The following is a 13,400-nucleotide window of genomic DNA, read 5'->3' as shown; positions in this document are numbered from 1 at the left end:
GACGCGACGCTTCTTCTTGCTGAACAACCGATTTTAGCGAAGTCCGACAAAAATTATCGTGCGGTTAGTGGGATTTGAACGATCGAACATCTTACGAATTTTTCGGCGGACATCTGTCAGGAAATTGATCGGCCAGGTCAAAAAATCTTTGTCGGTCCCAGTGCAATCTACCTATGTTTGCAGGGCCAAGCAGGCAGCTCCCCTTTGTTTTCCTGGCAAATTGGTCTTTTTAGTTGACGGTCAATTCGTACGATCGTACGATCATTCCGAGAAAATCGTGGTCTCACCATGAGGATCGGATCTTTTAAAAATCTCAACATCTATGGCCAGCTTTAGCTAGGTTTGTCTTCCAATTTCCCCTCCCCCTTTTTTATTTCAAAGACCATTTCGATTGGCAGGATTTTTGTAATATCCACTGACATTACCAGTAGCCTATGACTAGGGGGCCGATGCATCAAGGGTCGAATATCGAGGGTTAATTAACCCTCGATATTCGACTTCAAAGGATTTTGCGCAAAAACTGCAATCGAACGATCGAAGGATTAATCCTTCGATCGAACGATTAAATCCTTCGAATCGAACGATTCGAAGGATTTTAATCGAAGGATTATCCTTCGACCAAAAAACGTAGCCAAGCCTATGGGGACCTTCCCCATAGGCTAACATTGGGTTCGGTAGCTTTTAGGTGGCGAACTAGGGGGTTGAAGTTTTTTCTTAAAGAGACAGTACTTCAACTATCGAATGGTCGAATAGTCGAACGATTTTTAGTTCGAATCCTTCGATTCAAAGTCGTAGTCGAAGTAACCCACAAAACACTTAGAAATTCGAAGTTTTTTTACTTCGAATCCTTCACTCGAAGTTAATGAATTGGCTCCCAGGTGTTGTGAGAACACGTTAGGCTGTAATCCATGCTTGTACTTCAATAAAGGCCTTTTTAGTACAACTACCTGGAGGATTGCTCCTTGAGTGCTTATCCTACAAACAATATGGTGTTGTAATGAAGTCTGCCATCTTGCATTACAAATAATGCAAATGTAGGATATCTGCATTTAGGTGCCCATGTGTGACCCACATGTTACCTTACATGACAGGTGCAACATGCACCTGTTAGTATGCCCTTTTTTTGTGTGACACAAATCTTAGCCCCCCATACAGGAGATGCAAGGACTTTGTTCTAACAGTGGAAAAGCGCTCGTAAGGTGAATTGTGGGTAAAATAGACAGATACCTGTTTTTGGTAACTTGTAGCACCCTTATAGCTCTATAGAAGGAAAATGAATTACCAAACTGTTCTTTCATGTAACTGAGGTAAACTATTATAACTGGGTTTGGTGTTACCACTGTTTATTACAGATTGTAAATTTGTAAGGAGCAGATTCATCATTATATGTCAGTGTGCTTTGTGCAACTGTGATGTTCTGTTCAGAAAAAGGCCGGAAAATGTATTATCCAAAGACTTGTGTTTTCTTTGCTGATACATTTAGTATAATACCATATAATACACAAAAGCCATGAATATCCTGTAAATTATATCCTTATAAACGGTGAGTAGTGATGTCATCAGTTATAAACGGTGAGTAGTGATGTCATTTCTGTCACATGACTTACTAAAATTTGTGTATTATAATAAATAAAGTACCCCCAGTTGTAAAATATGAGGATATTAGAAGTTACCTCGGAGTTCCATGACCTGTATAAAAACACTCGGCCTTCGGCCTCGTGTTTTTATATGGTCATGAAACTCCTCGGTAACTAATAATATCCTTATATTTTACAAGAGGGGGTACTTTATTCACTATATAAACAAGAACAATCTGCAGTAGGAACGGGTAGTCTGCAGTCTGTGTGGGATGACATTCATTCTGTGTGGGATTATAGTGAAATCTATTGTCCCAGTTACTGCAAAACTGTTTCATCACTATGCACAGTGAGCCAGAGAAAGAGTCTGTAGATAGATATATACAGTATTGATACATACACTTTAGATATATAATTAGGTAATGCTGGCCAGACCAAGAATAATTAATATATAACACACAGATAGAGATCTGCAACTGAAATTCACCAGATGCCTGGTTTTGCACAGTGGAACACTGAGAGCAGTGCATTGCATATTGGGGGCTATCATAAAGCCTTAATCTGATTTGACTTCATCCCGAGTATGTGCCAGCACAGACTAGTAATCTATGTGGGCAGGGACAGGTTGTGGGCAGGGACAGGTTGTGTGCAGGTCTTGGGTTGGTGCAGTACATGGCATACTTATGAAAGATCACATATGTGAAACAGCAGCTCTGTTGTAAAAGCACCTTAAAGGAGAAGGAAACCCCCAGGGCGCTAAACCCCTCCCCCCCTCCCCTGTGCTGCCCCCCCTCCCTCCTCCCCCCTGGCCTACCTGTCCCCCTGGGCAAATGCCCCTAACTTTTTACTCACCCCTCTGCGCAGGTCCTGTCCACGGAGTACGCAGTCGCCATCTTCTCCCACGCGCGTCTTCTTCCTGCTCTGATCGGCGTTTTCTGGCGCATGCGCAGTAGGAACAGGTACCGGTACGGCTCTACTGCGCATGCGCCGAATGTCACGAAGTGAAATCGGAAAACTTCGTGACATTCGGCGCATGCGCAGTAGAGCCGTACCGGTACCTGTTCCTACTGCGCATGCGCCAGAAAACGCCGATCAGAGCAGGAAGAAGACGCGCGTGGGAGAAGATGGCGACTGCGTACTCCGTGGACAGGACCTGCGCAGAGGGGTGAGTAAAAAGTTAGGGGCATTTGCCCAGGGGGACAGGTAGGCCAGGGGGGAGGAGGGAGGGGGGGCAGCACAGGGGAGGGGGGGAGGGGTTTAGCGCCCTGGGGGTTTCCTTCTCCTTTAATGAACCAATGATTCCACGTTAATAGCAGGAGGTCTCAATATGGTTTTTAATTTGCTTAAAGGAATAGTTCAGTATAAAAATAAAAACTGTGTAATAGATTTTATTTTCACACTGAACTGTTCCTTTAAAGGGATTTTTGTTATGTATTTTTATTTCTAAATTACACTGTTTACACTGCCGATAATTCACTCTATAAAATAAAATTTAATTCCTGAACCAACAAGTGTATTTTTTAGTTGTATATTGGTGTGTAGGCAGCCATCCCAGGTCATTTTGCCTGATCATGTGTTTTCAGAAAGAGCCAGCTGCTTTCTGGCAGGTTGTTGTTTCTCCTACTTAATGTAACTGAATGTGTCACAGTGGGACCGGGATTTTACTATTGAGTGCTGAACTTAGATCTACCAGGCCGCTGTTATCTTGTCTTAGGGCTGCTATCTAGTTACCTTCCCATTGTTCTGTTGTTAGGCTGCTAGGCTGGGGGTCCATCCGTTCACTCCAGCTTGCAGTACAGCAGAGAGTGACTGAAGTTTATCAGACTACAAGTCACATGACTGGGGGCAGCTGGGAAACTGACAAAATGTCTAACCCCATGTCAGTTTTTAAAATGAAATATAAAAAAATCTGTTTGTTCTTTTGAGAAATGGATTTCAGTACAGAATTCTGCTGGAGCTGCACTATTAACTTTTTGAAAATGTTTTTTTCCCATGACCCTTCAAAGTCTCTCATCTCAGGTTTCTCGCTTCCTTTCTGTAATCTGTAATATGGCCACACTGCTGTTTTCTTCCCCTTCAATAAAAAAAGCATTTAGCCAGGATCTTTGCCATGCACTACTGGCCTGGCCATGTACTGTATTTAACGAATAAGGTTAAACAGTACTGTGTATTCTGCAAGCAAGGGCACTGCAAGCTCCCCTTTAGAAGTCACAGCTTTTCAAAGACAAAGGCTAAAAAATCCCTCTTCTTCTATCTACAAAATAAATACAGTTAAAGGCCTACACCAAGAGATCTTTGCTAGTCATGAATTTATTATAAAAAAATATCCATTAAAAACAAACCTGGAAGTGTCCCCAAACATTTCAAAGTGTAGATTGGAATCCGTGCAAGAATCACATCCCTGTACCACTGTTACCTGTAACTATTATCTGCTATAGGAAATAAATAAGGTTAATTACTATGAGGAGGCTCATGTGCTCGATCACCAGTAACCAGCAGAATGGCACCCACAGCATGATCATGTGAATCAAGATGGATTACCATGCCCTTCCTCACCTTCTGGCTACAAGCTTTCCAAGCAGCAATCTCACATTTTGTCTGGAATGAGCATCCATCCAAAATCAACAGTTTTATTCAGGAGGAAAATGGAGTATGGTTTAGCTCTCCCTTACTGTACTAAATATAAAGTATAAAGCAGCAGAATCCTGGACTGTCACACCACCTTGACACTAAGGGGCAAATTCACTAACCTCTGGAAATTTGCCAGCAAGGGCTTTGCTCACATAGCCACACTTCACCAGGCGAAAATTCGCCAGGACAACGCTAATTCACTAAAATGCGAAGTTGCATCCGAACGATGGCGAAGTTTCGGTAGCGTTAATTCGGCAAGCAAATCGAAGTTGCGCTAGCGAACAGCACCGAACTGCACCATGGTCATAAATATATATCAGCACTATATCAATAAAGGATAATAGCCTCTTGCACAGGTACTTAGATACTTACTGAGTTTTAATTTAATCAATAAAATCATACTGTCTAATCACTCAGGACAGGTTTAGCCACATCAGTGAAAAAGAAAAGTGGGGATGATATATGTCAGTCTTTGCACAGCTATCACTGGGGAATTGATATTATTACTAATCCTTTGCGAAAGATTCAGCCTAATACCGAATCTGAATCATGTGATTTTTCCCTCCACGCCCCTAATTTGCATAAGCAAATTAGGATTCAGTTCGGCCGGGCAGAAGGATTCGGCCGGATCCTGCTGAAAAAGGCAGAATCGTGGCCGAATCCCGAACCGAATCCTGGATTCGGTGCATCCCTAATTATTACTAAAACATTTTTAGTAATTAACTTTTATTCAGTTTATTCATTGAAGTTAAAAACCTAGTAGGATCACACTAGTGCAATTAGAATCTCAGTGTCACAAAATTTCTCCAAGTATAAGGCAACTCATTTTTTTTTTATAATGCAACTACCCCAATATAACAGGTGCCTTCGTGCTGTAGAAACTAGAGACTGAAAGTAACCTTTACCAACCGCTCACAAGTTCAGAGATCTTATTCTCTTCACAACTGGTCGGAGTCAAAGTACCTACCTAGTTCCAGTCTTATGCACCATTTACAAGTATATCATTTTCAGGATATTCATGGCTTTTGCAGTGGATAGCAATGTCATACTTCATGCTTAGTTAAAGGGGTTGTTCACCTTTGAGTTAACTGTTAGTATGATATAGAGAGTGATATTCTGAGACAATTTGCAATTGGTTTTCATTTTTTACTTGTGGTTTTTAGCTTTTCAGAAACACTACTATACTTTATATAAACAAGCTGCAATGTAGCAATGAAATTGAAAAAAGGCTATATGGCACAGGTTAAATAGTGGATAACAGATAACACCATTATATTCTGCAGAGCTTATCTGCTATCTGCTGTGCAACCTGAGCCTTTTCTCCTTTGAATGGCTGCCCCCATTGCTACACAGCAGCTTATTTATATAAACAATAGTAATGTTTCTGAAGCAAACACAACAGTTTTACCAGTGCAGGGCAACACTGCATTATATTTTTATTACTTTAAAACACTTTGTGCACTGTTCCTTTAAGTAACTGGTATCACATAACTCACTGCATCTTTTGGATTCTAATATACCCCCTGTTGTAAAATATGAGAATGTTGGAAGTCATCTTTGAATATGGCCTGTATTACATCTTTGAATATGGCCTGTATTACATTCTATTTATGTCATTTTTACTAATTCATTTAAATATACTTATTATTTGTATTTATTTTTCCTGGTCCCTTTCATGTGATGTGACCCAACACTATCCTAGCGGAGTGTCTCAAATATCCAGGGGATATCATCATTATTTATTTTGAGTTCTACCTCACATTCATTCTGCCCTGAAAAATATGTTCCCGGTGTAGATGTTCCTTCCTTTGTTAATAAAGAAGAAACAACCTGATGCCAGATTTACTTTAGGCTGTGGCATAGTTTGGTTTGTGCCAAGCACGCTATTAACTTTTTCCTTTTATCTGGGTGTTACTAGGTGTTGTAATGTTTATCTCCTGTACCTGGCGCCATCTTCGGGACAGTTAACACCTTGTCCTGTGACTCACCTCCCTGCTGGTAACTCATTAATAAGGTAAACATCCATTTTTGTAAAGGCAGAATCTCTATACAACAGCAGGAATATTAATGTTAGCAATAAACAAGTACAATGGTTTTTCGCTCCAGCTGACAATGATTTGCACAAAGGGAAAGTCTTGGTACAGTAGGTTAGAAGTGAGCAGGCTTCTTTATCTTCTATATATTTATATCTCTGAACAAAAGAAAACAAATCACAGATTCTTTGCATTTGCCCTCATCTAAGGTCTCTGGCACAAGGTTTATGAACACTGCAGTCCATAGAAGAACCATGGTGTTCAAAAATGTCTATGCTTTAAACTATGGGGCTACTTTGGCAACAGTAGCTGGTTTTGGGGAGAATGTCTCCCAGAAGCCCAGTTTAAAGGAGAACTAAACCCTAAAAAATAATATGGCTAAAAATGCCATATTTTATATATTGAACTGATTGCACCAGCCTAAAGTTGCAGCTTCTCAATAGCAGCAATGATCCAGGACTTCAAACCTGTCACAGGGGGTCACCATCTTGGAAAGTGTCTGTGACACTCACATGCTCAGTGGCCTCTGAGCAGCTTAGGGGTCCTCACAAATTATCAAGCAGAAAATGAGGTTGGTCTGTAATATAAGCTGATGTTACAGGGCTGATTATTAAATTCTGATGCTAGTTGCACTGGTTTCTGTGCTGTCATGTAGTAATTATCTGTATTAATTATTAATCAGCCTTATATTGTGAAATTTCTATTCTATGTGTGCTGTATATTGTGGGTGGGTCCCTAAGCTCAGTAAGTGACAGCAGCACAGAGCATGTGCAGTGCATCAACAGAAAAGAAGATGGGGGAGCTACTGCGCCATCTTTGTAGACACAGATCTTTTCTGCTAAAGGGCTGTGGTTGTATTGGGCTGGTACAGAAGCCCAAAACACTATGATCAACATTTCTAGCTACTTCTTTAGTTTAGCTTTAGTTCTCCTTTAACAGGCAACAAAAAGCAATCCTCAGTAACAAATTCACTGAAGTGTGTTTATATAATATGCTCCTCGAGTAAATTCAATGGCTAGGTTTTTATCTTCCAGAGCTGCAAGGCAGCAGTGCTAACTACTTCACACACTTTCCCACACTGCTGTTTTTATCTGTATGTATGTATAATTTTATTTTTTAAGTGCTGTTAAGGAGCCCTAGCACTGTACAATTCATAAAAGTACAATATATATATATATATATATATATATATATATATATATATATATATATATATATATGAGGGATGCACCGAATCCACTATTTTGGATTTGTCCGAACCCCCGAATCCTTTATGAAAGATTCAGCCGAATACCAAACCGAATCCGAACCCTAATTTGCATATGAAAATTATGGGGTGGAAAGGGGGAAAAAATTTTACTTCCTTGTTTTGTGACAAAAAGTCGTACGATGTCCCTCCCCACCCCTAATTTGCATATGTTCAGTTCGGCCGGGCAGAAGGATTCGGCCGAATCCGAATCCTGCTGAAAAAAGCCGAATCCTGGCCGAATCCCGCACCGAATCCTGGTTTCGTTGCATCCCTTATTTTATATATATATATATATATATATATATATATATATATATATATATATATATATATATATAGTGAATAAAGTACCCCCTATTGTAAAATATAAGGATATTATGTCACCTAAGGAGTTCCATGACCATATAAAAGCACGAGGCCCGAAGGCAGAGTGCTTTTATACAGGTCATGGAACTCCAAGGCTACTTCTATTATCCTCGTATTTTCCAACAAGTGGTACTTTATTTATTAAAATACACAAGTTGTAGTAAGTCATGTGACACAAATTACATCACTACTCACCATTTATAACTGATGACATCACTTATCACCGTTTATAAGGATATCATTTACAAGATATTCAATGCTTTTGTGCATTATATAAGTATACGCGGGGAAGACAAATCACACAATAAATATACACAGTTGTACAGCTGCTTATCACATGCAGTTGCACTAGCACTTTAGCCTTATTATTATTAAGTATTTTTTAGAGAGCAAACATATCGCCAACAACAAGGGGTTGTTCATCTTCAAAACTTTTTTTTAGTTTAGTTATTTTCAGATAGTCCACCAGAAATAAATACTTTTCCAACTACTTTCTACTTGTGACCATTTTTTCTAATATTGAAAAGTTAAATTTCTTAACTTCGTATGTCTTTCTAAAGTAGCTGGGGGGGTCGCAGACACGGTAACTGTTCTAAATTGATACATTTAGTTGGTACATTTCTTATCTTTGGCCCTGCCGAACAAAATCATTAGTGGCAGCTGTTATATAATTGATAGAGTAGCTGCTAATATCTCCACTGCTGAGAAATGTATCAACTAATGCAGCAAATTGTAACAGTTCAGACAATGCACCTGGATCCCTGAGCTGCCAGACTGTTGAAACACCAGAGACAGGAATATTAAAGGGGTTATTTACTTTGAGATAACTTTTAGTTTAATTTAGAGAGTGATATTCTGAGACAATTTGCAATTGATTTTAATTTTTTAAGGTTTTTGAGTTATTTAGCTTTTTTTATTCAGCAGCTGTTCAATTTGCATTTTAAACAATCTGCTAGCTAGGGTCCAAATTACCCTAGCAACCATGCATTGATTTGAACAAGGGACTGGAATATGAATAGGAGAGGGATGAAATGAAATATGAGTAATAAAAATTAGCAATAACAATACATTTGTTGTCTTACAGAGCATTTGCATTTGTGTTAATACTATTAACACTCTTTACAATTTAGCGGGCAAAGTGCTGACAGATGTTCTGTATGGATAAAGGGGACCTTCCATAGAATTTGTGTAGGTGTAGCTTATTTACTTAGTACCTAATATAGTGTCCTGTGCGGGTCCATTTTTTGGAACCCGTACCCGTCCTGTACCCGCAACCTGCAATCTGGACCCACAATCCGCATTCTTACCCGCTACCCGACCCACTGACCATCAAGAATCAGGAAGTGCTGTCATTGTAAATCGGAAGTGACATCATCTGAAGTAGGCGTAATCAGAAAAAAGGAGTAAAAATCGATATTGAGAAGACCCGCAGCCCGACCCGCAGAACCGCCGACCCCCATCTATACGCGCACCTTCAACCCGCAGGGTACCGCAGGTTTTTGCGGGTAACCCGCGGGTACCCGACCCACTGCAGGACTTTAACCTAATATTGGCCAGGCTTTTGCCAAGAATTCACTTATTTGCTGTTCATTTTTACTAAGCATGAGTACCCTATTTCAATGACAGGTATTTAATATGTAATTTGAGCAGTGGGCAGACATATATTTCGAGACTACTGACTGAACACTAGGAGTGGTGTAGCTCATAGGCATGTAGCAGAGTAAACGTACATACATTTAGGGTTGCCACCTTTTCTGCAAAAAAATACCGGCCTTCCTATATATTTAGCTTTTTTCCCTATCAATAACATTGGGTTCAACCATCATTTTTACCGGCCAGGCTGGTAAAATACCGGCCAGGTGACAACCCTACTTACATTCTAATGTGACTAGATTACTTAAACATTATTTGCAAACATGGGCTGATTATTTCTTAAGGCAAATAGGAGAACCTCTGTCTGAAGAAAGAGAAATACATAATGTCAAAATCCAAAACAAGGGGGGAAGGGAAACCAGAAGTGGAAAATGGGATCCAAGCTGAGATAGAGGCAACAGAAAGTTAAAGAACAGAGCCAAAAGCAATTAAAAGAAAAAGAGGGAAGAATGAAGGAGAACAGTTCTTTTGGCTTATCAGTCTTTCCAGTGAGCAAAAAAATTGATATTATTATTATTAATAATAATAATAATGGAAATCATACTATCTAACAAGAATGTATCTGCCAGTGAGTAAGTACTGCATCTCCTATAGCAACTGACTTATTCATCTCTATGCAACAGCCAATAAGAGATAGGTAGAAAAACACAGGGATGGCAAAGCAAGTGGACTATTAATTAATTGCATCAATTGATCAACTCACATTATCAACACCCCTCTGTGTCAGCTCTTCCACTTTCACCTTTGAACAACATATTTCATGCCTATCAAATAAAGTGTTATAACCTACCTGATGCCCTATGTGAAGTTAAGTTTTCAGAATTTTCTAAAATTATAAAATTTCATGTTTGCAATTTATGACACTCCAATATTAGCAAATAGCAAAAGTATTAGCTCGCCCTACACTGTCCCATTGCCTCTGTGAAATAAAGCAATAGTTCTTCTCTTCACTGCCACCTTGCCTTTATGGAGTAGAATTTTTACTCATCTCCCTTATTTAATACAGTGTAGATCTTTTCAGAACAGACAGCATTCAGGCACCTTGTAGATACAGTCTTTGCTCAGAACCCTCTTAGAGCATAACAAGGTAACATATATAGGAAAGAATCAGTGTTATTCTGTTGTGTTAATTGGTTATTCTGTTGATAAAAGAAAATCTTTCCCCAACTGATCTTCAAGCAGGGCATTCAGAAGTGTCAAGTAGACAATAGTATTCTCCTTAAATCTATTTTTCCAATTACTTATATCATGAAATATGTTACTGTGTAATAAATCAGCAGCGTAACAACTTGGCACTGGGCCCACCACAAAAAAAATCTGTGGTGTGGCCTGGCATATAAACTTGTCATTCGTGAACCTAGAACCACAACACTTATTAAAGTGAATAAGGCACAGTGCAAAGAGTTGGAATAGAAGACCTGTACTATACACACCAATGACCATGTGAAAGGCACAGTGTTTTTTTAAAGGAGACATACTGTGTAAAAAATAAGATTGTACCAGTGATTTATACTCATTTAGAAATAGACGAATTGTGCTTAAAAAAGTAGTGTTTCAAGCTGATTTATTGAATATTTCTGCAATAATCCCTCCCTTCTCTTCCACTTCCTGCTCCCTGAGCTCACTGCACTGTAGGACAGGAACCAATCAGCAGCTAGCAGGACCTGATAGGGAACTGAAGCTTGTGTGACTGCAGGATCCTAATTTGCATATACAAATTAGGGGCGGAGAGGGAAATCGCATGACATTTTGTCACAAAACAAGGAGGAAGTAAATAATGTTTTCCCTTCCCACCCCTAATTTGCATATGCAAATTTGGATTCGGTTCGATATTCGGCCGAATCTTTCGCGAAGGATTCGGGGGTTCGGCCAAATCCAAAATAGTGGATTCGGTGCACCCTGATAAAAATGATGCATTTTAGGGCACAAACACTGCAATGTGCGCTAACTTTGAACACTATAATAAATGAGCACATTGTCTGTGAAGGTTTTCATTATCCAGGTCATGATATAGACTGTACCTAGTTGCAGTAACGTAACTAGAGGGGGGCGGGCCCTGACGCGGGACGTGCAGCTGGCCCCGCCCCCTCCATACGACATTTTCTGCCACCGGAGTCAGTGTCGCGCGAGCTGCCGGGGGGCCCTGAGGGGGTGCGCGCCCTGGCCCAATCGCACCCCCTGCTCCCCCGGTAGTTACGCCACTGCCTAGTTGTATCAAGATTAAAGCAACTGGATTTAAGTAATCTCTTTCAGTAATCTTCAAAATGATTCAAAATCTATGTTTTAGACTTACTAATATACTAATAAATGAGCACCACATATGTTGGTAGCCTTTTTGTCAAAGAGCACACCCTGTGTACCTCACTTTTGCAAGAAACAGACCCTTATGTAGGAATAAATAACAGTAAGAACAGAACCTTCCTACACCACAAATTTGCTTTCATTTACTTCCGTGGGCGCTGTCATTACAAAATGCTATTTCTAGGACTCGAGCGTACCTCAACCAAGACACGCAATATGTCACTTCCCACTCTATTTCTAAATGTAAATAATATAAAGTAAATACATTTACCAACACTACCAACTTTGGCATGAACTATATGCATTTCGATGTCTCTAAAATTCCTGAAATGGACCTATGTCTAAGACACCGTAGGGCTCATTTATAAACACTAGGCAAATTTGCACCTGGGCAGTAACTCGTAGCAACCAATCAATCAGCCACCTGCAGGTTGAACAATGAAAACAAACCTTTCAGTGATTGCCTGGGTTACTGCCCAGGAGTAAATTTGCCCAGTGTTAGTAAATGAGCCCCTATGTCACCAAACTGACACCATTGTCCTTTAACACTCTCTACATGAATGTCCAGATGAATATTTCACCCACTGTTAATTTAACCTTCAGCTGCCCATAATAGTCAGTACCATAGACACAATAGCATGCATCTAACCCAAATGACCCCAAATAGCACAAGGGCAGGGGCACACAAAGCTACTGGGGGATATAAGTCGCTCAGTGACAAACCACTTTTTTTTCCGGGCGACTAATCTCCCCGATCTGCCTCCCTGCCGGCTAAAATCTAAATCGCCCACGGGATGGCACTCGGAACGCTTTGTTTTCTGAAGTCGCCCGAAGTTGCCTGACGCTCCCACCCCCATCCCGCCGGCGATTTAGATTCTAGCTGGCGGGAAGGCTTTTCGGGGAGATTAGTAGCCCTAAGAAAAGGTGATTAGTCATAGGGCGACTAAATCTCCCCAAATTTTCGCGTCTGTCTCTGCCCTAAATAGCATAAATGCCTGGCACAGTATCCTATGGAAATACCCTGAGCACTCCTGAGTACGCCAGTGCATTTGTCATAACAAGATTCCCTGGACCCACTTACTGTATGAAACCATCACAAGATATATTCCAGTTTTCATTTTGTGGCACCACACTTTAGACCTGAGCTTCATTCACACTCTGACAACGTGTTGCCTTATAGTGGCCATTTATCAGGTTACCTACCTGCGATTGTACGTGACATTTAGGACTGGCAGTCAGCAGGCACTTTGATGTTATTTCCTTCAGGCACTTTGATGTTATTTCCTTCAGGGTACTACGGAAATAAGGTGCAGGGGGGTTACTAGTACACGTAAATGAGGTACTTGGGTACTGTAACCAAAATGAAGTACTTAGTTGCTGAGTTATATCACCAGTCGTATGTTCTCCATATCCCACGTGACCGCTGATGCCACTTACCTACCCCTGTGCCCACAGGAAGCCTCTCCCAGCAGGACACCGTCCAGACAAAACGCATCCACGAACTAACTAGGAACTGTGAGCCGGAGACAGCTAGAGCTCCTAGCCCCGCCTCATCCATGTAAACACCTGCTGATTGGTTCTCTCTGGACA

The 13,400-nt window shown here is 40.5% G+C and overlaps 1 protein-coding gene across 1 annotated transcript in view; it reads right to left on the bottom strand.

The window, feature by feature from the left end:
* Positions 1-13,400, bottom strand: part of gtf2a1.S (general transcription factor IIA 1 S homeolog) — a 101,492-nt gene extending 88,092 nt beyond the window's left edge. The window contains exons 1-2 of the mRNA XM_041574134.1: positions 13,248-13,400; positions 13,014-13,104 (exon numbers count right to left, since the gene is read on the bottom strand). The gene's annotated coding sequence lies outside the window, so the exon portion shown is untranslated. The remainder of the gene's footprint in view (positions 1-13,013; positions 13,105-13,247) is intronic.

Source organism: Xenopus laevis, chromosome 8S (genome assembly GCF_017654675.1).
Source record: "Xenopus laevis strain J_2021 chromosome 8S, Xenopus_laevis_v10.1, whole genome shotgun sequence".
NCBI classification, from domain to species: domain Eukaryota; kingdom Metazoa; phylum Chordata; class Amphibia; order Anura; family Pipidae; genus Xenopus; species Xenopus laevis.
This window is presented reverse-complemented; position numbering and strand designations above follow the sequence as displayed.